Source organism: Acomys russatus, chromosome 20 (genome assembly GCF_903995435.1).
Source record: "Acomys russatus chromosome 20, mAcoRus1.1, whole genome shotgun sequence".
Lineage (NCBI taxonomy): Eukaryota > Metazoa > Chordata > Mammalia > Rodentia > Muridae > Acomys > Acomys russatus.
The window spans coordinates 9,066,479-9,080,807 of NC_067156.1; positions in this window are offsets into that span (position 1 = coordinate 9,066,479).

The following is a 14,329-nucleotide window of genomic DNA, read 5'->3' on the forward strand; positions in this document are numbered from 1 at the left end:
ACCAAAAGTCATCAAAAAATATTGTTATTGAGGTGGATTCATAGAGCTCCTCTAACTAGTAAGTTTGGGGGGGGGGTCATAGCCATTAGTTGGGTTGGAGTGTTGATTGACAGCTCAACCATAGTATCTTACAAACATGACCACCTAAACATGAGAAGAACAAGGATAAAACTAGACATGGTAAAACACATCTCCAGAGAATCATTCAGGCTTTTCTCTATTTATCTACAAAGCTGAATAATTTTTAGTCATTTGAGTTGTCTCTTTATTATGGGAATGAGTTGAGAACAGGGATCATGGAAGCAATATTTATGAAGATGTGAAGGCCTGTCAAATGCGATTTCCACTTGTTTGCTTTTGTGGTCTTCTATTGAAATGCTTAGCAATATATTTACTCTCTTCCATAAAACAGATCAATGGACAGTCACTAACATTTCCAAGAGAAAATCTTCACTCAGCATATAAAGCAATCACTAATTTAATGTCCCATCTTTCTCCAGGCAACTACACACAAGTAAAAAAATCAAAGTTTGCCAAATTTTTTCAGTTTTAAAAATTGCTTTGTCCTATTTTGACACTCATTCTGTTTATATTGTATGGACAGTTCCATAGACCACACGGTAGGTAGGAGAAGATATCCAGCTAACCTCAGACAATGGAGTCACACCTGGTTACAGTACCATTATTAAAAGTCATAATAACCCACGATCATCCTCCATAAATATCTTCAGATAAAATGATTGAATGGAGACTTGGTATGTCATCTTTCAAGCTAGCATTACATCTTAATTATTTATTGGTGGCATGTGGCACACCCTCGGAAGTATAATATTACTGCTTTTGGTTTAAATGTTTAAATGCAAGGAATCTTAGTGGCTTTTATCTGGCCTTTCTCATACCTACGCTCCTCTTAATATTGTGGAATCAGAGTGGTGGTTTGTTGAGGTACTGTCGACGCCTACTTCAAACATGCATGCTAGGACTGAGAAATAAATTACAAAATTAATGGGCATGCCCACTCATATCACTGTAGGATATAGTTGTTTAAAAATATCACTTGTCATCTTTCTCCAAAAACCCAGTGAACCACAAAAAGGGTTTGGGTTTCTTGAATCAGAATCAGTACAGAGCAATATTCCCAATAGTTGATGACATCCTTTTTCTCAATGTCAGATTTTTAAAGGTTAAATAAATAAATAAAACTCTGTTTACTTGCATAATTATTAGATATATGTTACAGAAAAAAATTGAACTGAAACAATGTCTGTTCTAATAGAGACCTAGATGTATTTTGTTTTTTTTATTCAAGATATTTTCTTCTTCATGATTAGATTCTATGAATTAGTTGAGACATATTTATTCTCTTTTACAACAGAGAAAATATTTTGTTTGTATGACTTACTGCTTTTCCCTTTGAACAGACGTATTAAATATTTTCTTGTTATTCCAGACATATATCTAGTGGAAGTAACTTTAATAAGGAAGGGGTGGGTTCAGCTCATGGTTCGGAAGGAACACTTTACCAAGGATGCCTGGGGCCCCTCCATCAGCAGCATCAGTGGAAGCTTGGAGAATTGCACACTCACATTTTAGCACAGCAGGAAGCACATCCAGGCTATGAGTCTCAAATGCCTACTGCTCACCAGACTTATGACTACAAGCTAGACCCCATGTTCAGGAGATGGCTCACCCTCCCAAGGCATGATCAACATCTATAAACCAATTGTTCAAAGACACAAAAGAATGAGGAAGATTTGAAATTTAAACCACAACAATTTCAGTAAAAAGAATAAATATTCTTAAATACGATTTTACCTATTACATGCTTAGAAATACCATGTTCAGTGATTCAGCACCATAGCTCTTGGAAAGCCATATGATTCTGATGAGAGAGAGAGAGAGAGACAGAGAGACAGAGAGACAGAGAGACACAGAGACACAGAGACAGAGACAGAGAGACAGAGACAGAGAGAGAAGACAGAGACAGAGAGACACAGAGAGATACAGACAGAGAGACAGAGAAGACAGAGAGAGAGAAGGAGTGGGCACTTGAAATCTGAGTGCTTCTGCAAGAAGGCAAAGGGTATGTTATGTGTGTAATGGAAACCTAAGGAAAGCCCACTGCTCTCATTCACAGTTCATCAGGCACAGGAAGTAAAGTTGGAGACACAGGAAAGTCATGCAGTCACACTCACAGTGTTCGAAGTATACCCCTTTCATACTACCTCTTTGGGAAAACAATAGACAGAAAATATTCCAGTTAAATACCTTTTTATATTACCATCTGAGCTTCATTTCTTGTCTTCTTACTCTTTGAAATGCCCATCAATGAATACTGCTGTATGTACATATGGAATATTCACAAATGCATACTGCTGTATATTCATATGGAATACCCATCAACACAGACAGCTGTATATACATAAAAACGCACTTACTCACTGGCACTTCCCACTTAAATTACTCAGGAGAATGTGATATAGGTGCTCGGCATTTCATCAGCTTCCTTGAATTATGTGATTAGAATTCCTTTTAATCATTTCAACTCTTCAATATGATAAATTTGATATTTAAAGTAACCTATTATTCTCAGCATTTTAAATCATTTCATGAAAGAAATTAGTGGAAATATCTCTGCCTACCATGATTTGAAATATAATTCTGTGATTTGTTTTACATTCCCTCAATAGTAGTAATTAAATTTAATATACCTATAAAATAAACATAATAACTCAAATAAATATATAAACATGAGAGCACATAAGTGTATGAAACTATTTAGTTAACTTTTTCTGGCTCTTACCATTTTCAATCATCCTTATGAGCAAATATTCCTACCCAAGTAAATTATAAAACTATGAGTCATCTGTATGCATTTAATTGAAACTCTTATTTGAAAAGAGACCTTTGATTAAGTTCAAATTTTCCTTCTAACCTAATTCATTCCCCACCTCCTCCAAAAGGTCAGTATTAATGCTCAGTATTGAAGAGACTGTTTTCTTTTCAAAGCATGTTCTGATTGTTATACATAACCCAATAATGATAAGTACTTGAAAATTACTAACAGAAGGAATGATCAGCTTTTCTTGAGAAAGTATGTATTTTTTCCAGACCATGTTTCTCTGTGTAATAGCCCTGACAGTCCTGGAGCTGGCTTTGTAAACCAAGCTGGCCTCAAACTCAGGGAGATCCCTATACCTCTTTCTCCCTGCATGCTGGGATTAAAGGCATGTGACACCATCCATCTGAAAGTATACTTTTCTAAATTTAGTTCTAAAGGTATCCTATCAACCCCATTTCACAAAAGAATTTACTTTGTGATTGGCATCTACTCAATATTTATTTATTTATTTATTTATTTATTTATTTGTTATGTGTAAGGGTGTGTTCCTGTGTGACTTTATGTTTACCACGTGTCTGTAGGGGACAATGGAGGTTTTTAGAGGGTCTTAGAGCCCTGGGAGTTGGAGGTATACATGACTGTGAGCTTTCATGTGGGCGTGGGAACCAAAGGTAGGTCCTCGGTAGAGTAACTTCCAACTATTGAAGCATCTCTCTAGACCACTAGGCAATAGTTTTATCCATCTCCCACAAATTAATGGAAGATAACTACTTTCACCCTTTGAATTCCACGCTTTCAGCACTGATATTGTTGACTACTGACATAAGCGAAAGCCTTCTCTGCCAGACTCCCTTGGTTAACTTTGCGTACTTTGTAAACTTTGTCCGCTTTGCAGGAAAGTGTCTGGGTTCCGGCTGAGCAGCTCCAGGGCTGCTTCAAGTTTTGCATCTGGGCTCTCCTTACATCTGTCTCTGGTACCCCCTCTTCAGCTCTTCAGCTCCCTTGCAGGCCACCCCTGTGGTCCCTGAAAGGAGCACTCAGATCTCAGATCAGATCTTCAGGCTGTGCTACTGGCCTCTCCACATCTCTGGGTAGCCCACACCTCAGGATACCAGAGCAGCGGACATTAAATGCCCTAAATACTGGGACCAGAGTTCGGACTCCTGAGGAAACTGAGGCGCTGAAGCCACAGAGTAAGCCTCAGAGGGAAGATTTGTTTTGTTTTGGTTTGTTTGTTTGTTTGGTTGGTTGGTTTGTTTGTTTGTTTTGTTTTGTTTTGCTTGATTGATTGTTTTTAGCTTAGAGTTCTAATCTTGTAAACCCCTTGAGGCATGAGTTAATAGGCCCCTCCCCACATCTCTCTCTTATTGTCAAACTGGCAATTCCAGCTTCTAACTGTCACAATGGCCATCTCCAGCCCCTCAGTGGGACACTTCCCAGCTATATTCTAATTTTAGGTGGAAAGTTTCAACACAACCCCACCAATTCCTAAGCTTCCCCCAAGTTCAGGACTTGAAATCCCACCAATCCTCACTAGAAAGCTCTTCCCCCTAAAAAAAAATCCTATATAAATGCTGTTTGCTCAGTTCTCTGTCTTCTCCTGGGAGCAGAGGCAGCCGTCCCTGGATCCATCCCTCCTACCCTTGACTCATCCCTCTAATAATTCTCTTTAAAGAAATTTGCTGACTCCTGTGACTTTCTCAACAGAAGGAGCCATGAAGCTTAGAAGAAGAAGAGAAGGAGCTCAGCAGGGGTTGAGGAAACCCTCCTTTGGGAGCTGCAAAGGATAGTGAAGGAGCAGGAGTGAGGCTTCTGAACTCCTGAGGTCAGCTGGGTGTACCCTCCTCTGGTTGCTGTAGTGTTTCTGCTGAGGAGGCCTCCTCTCAGAGATGTGTGGTTCCTGGGATACATTGTCTCAGGATACCCTTCCCTTGGGACACTGTCCCAACTGCAAGCAAAGATACCTTCCTGGGCTTCAAAGTTGCCAGTTGGTTTCCTAGACACCTTCCCACCAAGCACCGAGGCCAATGAAATTACCATTACCTGCACTGCACCCACATATTTTGAGATATTTAATGTCTTGCCAGGTGTTATATAACTCTATGATATTATATAGTGAGAAAGCCCTACTATATAATATAGTATATATATAATGTATATATACATATATATTTATTTATGGTTAGGATCCTAATATGTATATTCCCAATCAAACACAAACATAGTCCTCTAAGTGTGAAATCATCATGTCCTCTAAATTATCTTATATTCCTACATGAACATGTTAAAACAAAGTTCAAAAAAAAAGTGTGTGACATGCCTTCAAATACAACTGCTTTGTGTATCCATTTGGAGTTACTGCTGAAGTTCTCGATCCATATTCAAGCCTTGGCTTTGAGCACCATTAGCTACAGTATTAATCCACTAGTGTTTTTTGATGAACTATAAATAAAACTCAGAGTCATCTACAGGTTATTTTATATACTAGTTTGTTACTTACTGCTTATAGTTACAAGCACATTATTGATACCTTAGCTATGTTTCATGGGTGGAAAGATCACTTTATAGTTGAACCAGCTACCCCTATGATCATTCTTTATCATTTTCTACCCCTGATATGATTATGTTTCCTTTTTAATTACATTCAATAATATTTGCTTAGAAGCCAACACAGCCATAAACACAAACACACAGCTTTGTTGAACCTTTAGTGCTCATCTTCAGCAAATTAGGTAGAAAGCTAAATGGTTGGCTTAGCAGGGCTCCACATTGATACTGTTCGCTCAGGAAAACTCTTGATTAAGGCATGGCAATTTCTTCCTGCCCCATCAAGGCTGATGCTGATAAAGGGGGCAAACTATATCTGAATAAAGAAATATAAAATAATTGGCTGTGGTCCAACCTAAACGGCTTCATGCCATCAACCTCTTCACATTTGGACCAAATTAAAATCTAATTTAGAGGGAGCTTAAATTAAAAAAGCACACTTAATTCCTTCAATTTGCAGAATGATTCCATTCCATTAGGCAACTAATTTCTACCTGTCAGATTTGGAATGAAAGTGGGCTCTCTCCCGAGGAAATGTTTCACTTGTTGTAATTAGGTATGGAGGGACTACAGTGATGTCTCCGCTTTGATAGCTGCTTGTGGTAAACTCTCCAAGCCCTCTCAGCCTGTGGGTAAACTCAATTGAAGTGTCAGCTGCAGAGTTACCTGAGAGTGAAAGCTAAAATGAGGTTACATATTTCATAATTAAATAAGACCGCTTTAACTTTTATTAGCAAATCATGAAAGGTTACCTTATGTAAAGTCCATGAGCATCAACTCCTTTGTTGATCTACTATTCTAAGAAGCTCCTGGAGAATTCTGAAGAGGGCTTAATTACAATAATATGGAAGCTGGGCAGAGTGCATGTGTTCAATGGGATCAAACCAATGGCTAGGATTAGTAGTAGTAAGAGGGATGAACAATAAACTACAAGTGTGGTGTCCACTAGCACTTTTTGGTCTTATCCATGACTAAGCATCAAGTCATCATGCTGTCACTCACAAGCCCCAGGCTGGCAGAAGAGAGTCCCAGGATCTGCAACCTCCTAGCTGTGAAACCTTTGCTGTGGCTTTTGATCTCAGTTCCATTGCTGTATCAATAAAGTGATTTTCTCTAACAAATGTACCCAGAAGCCCACATTTATAAATGTATCAACCGAGTACGCCTTTCACAAATATGATTGTGCTTTTCAGTGATGAATACAAAAGTTACGGCTGCATTTCGGTTGCATTAGCTATAAGCTATTTTTATTCAAATTGAATCAAGAAAGAAAAACTTTCTCATCTTAACAGAGTCTTTAGTATAAAACATTTTCTTTTCTTTAATCAGTGATGCTGATATAGTTTGTATGTCTTCTGTTGTGGAAGGGAAGTGAAAAGATAAAGGGGCCCTCTGCGGAAAAGTTTTAAGTATTCTCAGTTTTATTTCTACAAAATATCACTTGAAAATAAGACTGAGTTGGGTGAAGTTTACATTCCAGATACTCAGTGCTTTAGATCTGATGTATGCTAAATTAAATCAAATAATTATTAATTATATAATAATAGAACCAACAAGTTCACATTGTAGGTGGTATACATGCTCACCAACAATATTCATAGTTTTATAGTTAGGAAGGAATAATAAGTTCCTGAATTGTATGGAACTGTGAAATGACTATAATGGACAGTTTGTTTTAGTTTACTTCCTAAAAGCTAAAGAAGACTTTAATACACTGATAATAAAAAAATGACAACAATCTAGGATGGTTCATATACTAATCACAGTTTATTGAGCATTTCCCAATGCATATATTGATTATAATGTCACAGTGAATCTCACTAATATGCACACCTGAATGTCAATCAGAATCATTTTCAAAACAAAAATATATATAAAACCTATTAAAATAAATACTGTATACAAGTTAAAGTTATGACTCTAATGGAAAGATTGTTTTCATATGAGCTGTGACTATTGGTGAATTTTAAAGTATAATATAATAATGTATTCACATAGACATCAGAGTGGAAATGACATTTCAAAATTTATAAAAAAATTTCCTACATGATAGCTGTAATAGATTCTTATTTTCAACATCTTTGTGCTCTAATTGATTCTATTAAAGATGAAGAATTGTGAATCATGATATTCATGCAGCGATGGTTCATTTCCACATTACTTTTGCATACTTAATTCAAAAATGCCTGTTAAAAACAAAGACATTTTTCAAAATCAAGGAAATCATTTAAATAATAATAATGAATATTTTACTTGCAGTAAAATGCTTTAGGCTTTTGCTGCATTAAATATATCTTTCTTCTCAAATTTTTCTTACTTACAATACAATTAATGTTAGTGAGATGAATGCAGTATGGTTATTCTTTTAAAGTGGATCATTCTGAGTCTTTAAAAATAATTATAATTATTAACCAGGCGTGATGGCACATGCCTTTAATCCCAACACTTGGGAGGCAGATACACGCAGATCTCAGAGTTCGAGGCCAGCCTGATCTACAAAGTGAGTCCTGGATAGCCAGGGCTGTTACACAGAGAAACGCTGTCTCAAAAAACCATAAAAATTATAACTATTAACCAAATTGTTTGGCTTAGAAAAAAATGGTTTGAGTTTAAATTCTAATAACTCAATAGACTTAGCAGTTAATTAACACGTACACATTACAGTCCATGTAATATGTATGCCTGAAACAAAAGGTAAGAGTTGGACATATACCCCATCAGAAATAAAAAGGTAAGAGGTCTATTTCTTAGAGTCTATTTTTGACCCTCATGCTAAAAAATAACTAACTTTTTAATCCTCTTGTTATTTATCTTGATGCCTAACCATTAGTAGACTTTTCTGCTAGAAGATATATATTTAATAGCTTAGTGCATGCTTACTTAAGAACATAATATTTATTTTACTTTCAGGCACAACTTGATCACCTGCTCAGTATAATATATGTTATAAACACTTCCTAAATGAATAAAAAAATACTCCATGTACCAATGAATATTTTACTTGAAAGAAGGTAGCAAATTCATATTCATTGCTGAACTTAGAAATAAATCACATTAGTGTAGAAAAGAATTAGCTGCAACATATAGGCAACAGTTGCCTTAGTAATCAGTTATAGATAAGTTACACAATGAGAAACACCCAGAACAAAATACTGGCAAGTTAACACAACAGCTCATTTAAAAGATCACCCACTACAACCAAATGGGACTGCCTCTTCAGAGGAAAAGGTGTTCAATTTACATGAACCATTAAGTGTAAAATATCACATTAATGGGAAATTAAAGAGCATTCCACCTGAAGATTGAGCTAAGATATGTGTTATTTGCTTCTATTCTGACCTCTTCGTACAATTCTTATCCCTGGTCAGTTTTGGTAGTATTGCTCATGCTTAGGTGATACACTATGCGGTTAAAGATCTGTGTGTGTTATATTATATATTCTAAAAATCAAAGTAATGCCAAAAAAAAAAATGGAAGGAAAGATGCCAATCCTTTTTTATCAATTCCTGGACTCCAAATTATTTGTACACCCCCACCTTTATTCCTGGTAATGCACTGTATGCATAGCTCTAATGCAATAGCTACTTTCACCTTGCAAAGATGTTGCTAGTTTCTTACTTGAAAGGACGCTAAAAGTTGATAGAACATACCACTGCAGAAGGCTTTTCTTTAAAGGCGAGGTTAAAGTGCAGGCCAGCACTGTTAGTTCCAGACCCACACACATCAGGAGTCATAGACCTCTGCCACTGGAGGACATCACCAAGCTACACATAATGAATCATGTTATTAGAAGAACTCACATCAATCTATCCATATTTTTTCCCCTCTGATTATAAAGTCAACAGGCCAAATTGTTCTTCTTGTAGTGAATGTCCCCTTTCAGGAGCCACACTGAACCAGGGGATGACCAAGGATATTTCAGAAGCAATACACCACAAATACCATCACTTTTTTCTTTTTTATGATGCCAAGCCAGGGTTTTAGAAGATATAAATATGCTGTTCCAAGTTCATCTGTGTATTAGATCCTACAAAGGTTCTCAAATACACAGGAAAAAATTTAATATATTTACATTTCATCTCACTTGACACTTAACCAGAAAAAAAATGAAAGCATGTCAGTACCCTTTCTCAAAATTATTACTATTACAAAAAAAAGTCTCCTACAAACCTAGTGCTTTAAAAACACAATAATTGTTTTGGGGTGCCTATATTATGCTTAGTTTGTGAGTTGGTTAAATTCTTGAATTATGCTGTTTTGGTGTACCTGGTAATAGGGTCACTCAAACCAATGCCTATACCTAATCAAAATTTGAAACCCAGATTCCTTCTTTTCATTTACATAGGGGACTATTGTAGTGACAGAAAACAGTCTTACTATCATACATAAGGTTTGTTATTTGGGAAAAAAATTACCTTTAATTTTGGTCTTGATGTTCTATTTTATTACAAGCCTAGAAAACATCCAATTCCTTAATAAATGACATTGTTCATGCCCTTTACCATAGGTCTGATACATTTTAGAAAATATATAAGAAGAAAAAATTGTAAGACTTAAAGGTAACACCTTTGCACAAAACACATGTTAAGCTTTAAGAAGTTAAGGGAAACATTTCATTATACAAAACTGCTGCAGAAAAAAAATGCTACCAAAGGCAGAGTTCACTAATCACTTCTTTCTCATTAACATGCTGAAAATTAATGCCAAAGTCATTAATATGCTAAACTTGGCTTTCATGAGAATAAATCAATTTAAGAAAAGACACAGGAAATTTTTAAATAATTTAATAGCTACATAAACAGCAGATGTGAGATATCAAAGATAAAATAGAACAAAGAAAATGAGGTAAATATTTAAAGAATGCTAGAACTAAAGAGAAAAAGAATAAGAAATTTAAATAGTGGGTAAGAAAAACAAGAAGTAATCAAAATGACAAAGAAGGAAAAGCAAAATGCAAAATAAAAATAAATTAAAAGATTTATTATATTCAAGAACTCCTGAAACAAATTAAATAACTTATGAGTATAGAAATAATAAAAATGCTAACAATAAATATTCAACTTAACTCTTTTGCAAAATTACTAAAATGTGTCAGTGTTTATATCAAAGTAGATATTATGTAACAGTGTATGTATTTGTTGGCTACATAAATATTTATGGGGAAACCAATAGAAATATTCTTAAAGGTAGATTATATAGCATATTTGATTAATCATTTTCAGTAAGCATTATGTATTAGGGTTCTCTGGAGTCACAGAACTTGTATAATGAATAATATGTATGGAAATTTTTAGAACAACTTACAGGCTACAGTACAATTAATCCAACAAGGGCACTGTGAATAGAAAATCCAAGACTCTAGTAGTTGTCTTCCTGCCTCAAGATCTGGGTGACAGATATGCCCTTCATTTCTGGGTTGTAGATCTTCCAGATATAGTCGAGTTGACAACCGAGAATAGTCATAACACATTAGCTGTTTAAAATAATGAACTGTCATTTAGTAAATGCATGTCAAACATGGAGCATGACAAATAATACCCTGAATAAAAGACATAAGGAAAAATGTAATAAATAAAATCATGTTAGTAATTCTGTGTTGGGGATCAATTATCTTTATTGCTATTATAATACTATGACTTTACCATACTTTTCATGGAATTGGTAAGGATACTGATTTTAGGCATGGCATAATAATCATGCAAAAAAGAAAAGTACAGTTTGTTCCCAACTCATATGAGTAAAGAAGAGCAAGAGAGCTTATAATAGAATGCTGTACATAGTCTCACCTAAGAGATCCATAATATGGTACAAATATGCCATAACCAGCACTGTTCACAGAACTACAAAGGGTAGAGCTATGATCATCAGTGCTCTAAGAAAATAGTCTATCTCTGTGACTCTGACTTACATAAAACAACCCACAGACACTATGGCTTAAATAAAGATGTATGTGTCTCATCATTCTTGAGGACAACAAATTTGTTTGATTTTCATCTAGCTAGTCTCTGCTAAGAAATCTACTTGAGATAGCAGGCTCCTCTTTCTGTCCAAATTTGTCCACACAGCATAAATCTGGCAATTTTTATTGTTAGTATTTAATCTATACATATATTTTATTCATATTTGACAGACTGGAAGATAAATATTGAAACAAAAAATAAGTTTTAAAACAATTGAATTGCCATTATTATTTTCTATTAATATAAATTAAGCCTATGGGATAACAGGCCAACTTGAACAGACTTATGTTACATACTTTTGTTTTTTATTGGTCTAATGTTTGGCTTTTTGTTTTCTTGTTTGTTTGTTTTCACTGTAGATTTAAGTCTTGATCTCTTTTTTTCCTGGCAAAAAGAATTACAAGGCATGGCTTGAAGCAAGTGTGCAAAGAACTGTATGTCTAAAGACCTTGGGATGTCTCTAAAGTAGAAAAGGAGGTTCTAGGTCTACAATTATCTTTTTGTAATTTCCTGAAAGACAAATATGAGTTTTAAAGTAGGCCTGCAGATGCAAGAATAGATGTGAATAGTTACTCAGGCTTCTTTGGTTTAGGATAAATGTGTAATTTTGATATAAGTCTTCTGTACTAAGCGTGCTGCCTTTGGTCATGAAGGCCACATTCTATTTTGATAAATTATAAAGTTGCTATGAGTCTGACAGTTTCTGTTTAAAACTGTGTTAAGTATAAAGATAGGGTTTATGATATTAGATACCCATCAGGGCTTAAAGTTTTCACATTGTGCTTTCTTCGCAGGAAAAAAAATTTTTTTGTGTTCCAATCAGTGAAGCACTTCAATTAGGAAAGTGGTGTGAACTAAATATCGAAACATTGCATCAGTTCCATGGACCTTTTAGGAAATTTAACACCAATAAAAATTAACCATAATCCTCAAACACTAGATCCAATCTAACCTTTCCTTTGACATATTTGTACCAACTCTTTGTTTTCTTTTCCTCCAGTTTCCTTTCTGCTGTTAGGGGGAAACATTCTAAGCAAAAGCAACTTGGAGGAAGCAAGTATTTATTTGGCTTAGACTTCCTTCACACCATAACCTGTCATGGCGGAAGTCAAGGCAGGAGCATAAGCAGGAACTGGATGCAGAGCACAGGAGGACATCATTTGCTGATTTACTACAGTGCTGATGCTCACCTTTTAGAATAATCTCTCTTAGCCCAGTAACACCTGCCTAAGGTGCTTTTCCAGGTAAGCCAGGGCCCTCTTATCAATTACCAACCACACCAGCCTCTCACAGGCATGACCACAGGCCAGTCTGATCTGGGATGTTGCCCAGTTAAGACTTCCTCAGGAATGATTCTGGAATCTGTCAATTTGACAGATGCAGCTAACTAGGACATCGCACATTGCTCATCTTCCTTATCTAATTACCTCTGATCTTTCTCTCTAATTTGATTAAAACCTGTTACCGTGCGTATTTCAGTTAGTAATGTTCTGATGTCAGATTCTCTTTGGACTTTATTCCAAGTTGAAAGAAAATGATTTAGTCCTGATGTTTCAATAATATTTTTATGAATTGTTACTATTATGTAATGACAATTTTTTTATAATTTATTCAAATTATATCCCGATTGTTATCCCCTCGCTTGTCTCATCCTGTTCCCACCCTCCCCCCCCTCTTCCCCCACCATATGACCACAGCCTATCAGGTCTCATACAGATGTCCTGTTCCCCTTCCTCTGTGTGCCTCAGGGCCTCCCCACCAAGGGGAAGCGACCAAAATGGATGCACTAGGATTCATGTCCTCCTGGATATATAAATTTTACATTTAACGGGGATAATTTTAATTTTTCCATTCGTTTCCCAGTGTTTTTGCTTGTCTTTAGGTTTTTCTTGATTTTGCATTTCCAGCTGTGAATTTTCAGAAAAGAACTAGTTTAATTTTATCAGTCCCGACTCAATCCTTAAATGAGTAGTTCATTGTTTTGTTTCCTTTTTTGTTTATCTTTGAGGTTGTAATTCAATTACATTTCTCTCTTCCCTTTCCGCCCTCCAAAAACTGCCATATACCCCTTCCTTCTTTCGTTCAAATTTATGCCCTTTTAAAATTAATTGTCATTGCATGCATATATGTATTTGTATATACATATATTACTGAATACAGCCTGTTGAATCTATTAAGTACTAAATATTTTTATGTTGTCTCTCTTATTTTCTTCTTGATTTTCATTGCAATGAATGCTACAGTTTCTTTCTGTATCCTTAGTGTTCCGCAGCACTCCTCTTAATGCTTCCCCTTAGTATTTTCCTTCTCTCTGACTCTTCCATGCTCCAATAGTTTTCTTTCTGTTATTCAACCTTAACGTCTATATATTTGCTTGGTTTTTAAAATATGTTCATTTATCTTTAAATGATCTTTAAAAATCATTTAAATCAATTTTAATATATAAATTATATAATACTAATAATAAAATATTTTATATAGAATTGTATGTAATATAAGATATATATATATAATTGTTTAATTATAATTTAAAAATTTCTACACATCATAAAATCGTGTTTAAAAGTGAGCAAAATGTAGACGTTACTGCTAAAGTGTGAGGCCGCTTATTCCAATATTGCAAGCACTGCAGGTTGTTATGCTGTTTATAAAGTTTCTCATTTATATTATGAACTCTAGTTATGAGCTGATATTTAAAGCGAGTGAATTCTACATGATAAAAACAGGTAAAGTGAGCGGTCATGGGTTTCTATATTTAGTTCCACGTCTACCTAATTCCAGCACATTTCTCATGCTAAGAGAAAGTTCCTGTCCCTTAGCTAGATTTGCCTATGCCATCCCGTTCTTTAGCCTCAGCAAAACATCAGTGTGCGATGTATATGTCATGTGTTTATTTTGTTTACTTCAAAAATCTTACAGTAAGCATTATGTGACTCTTGTGTTTGTTGTTGTTTCACTCAAGAAATGTTGGAAATCCACA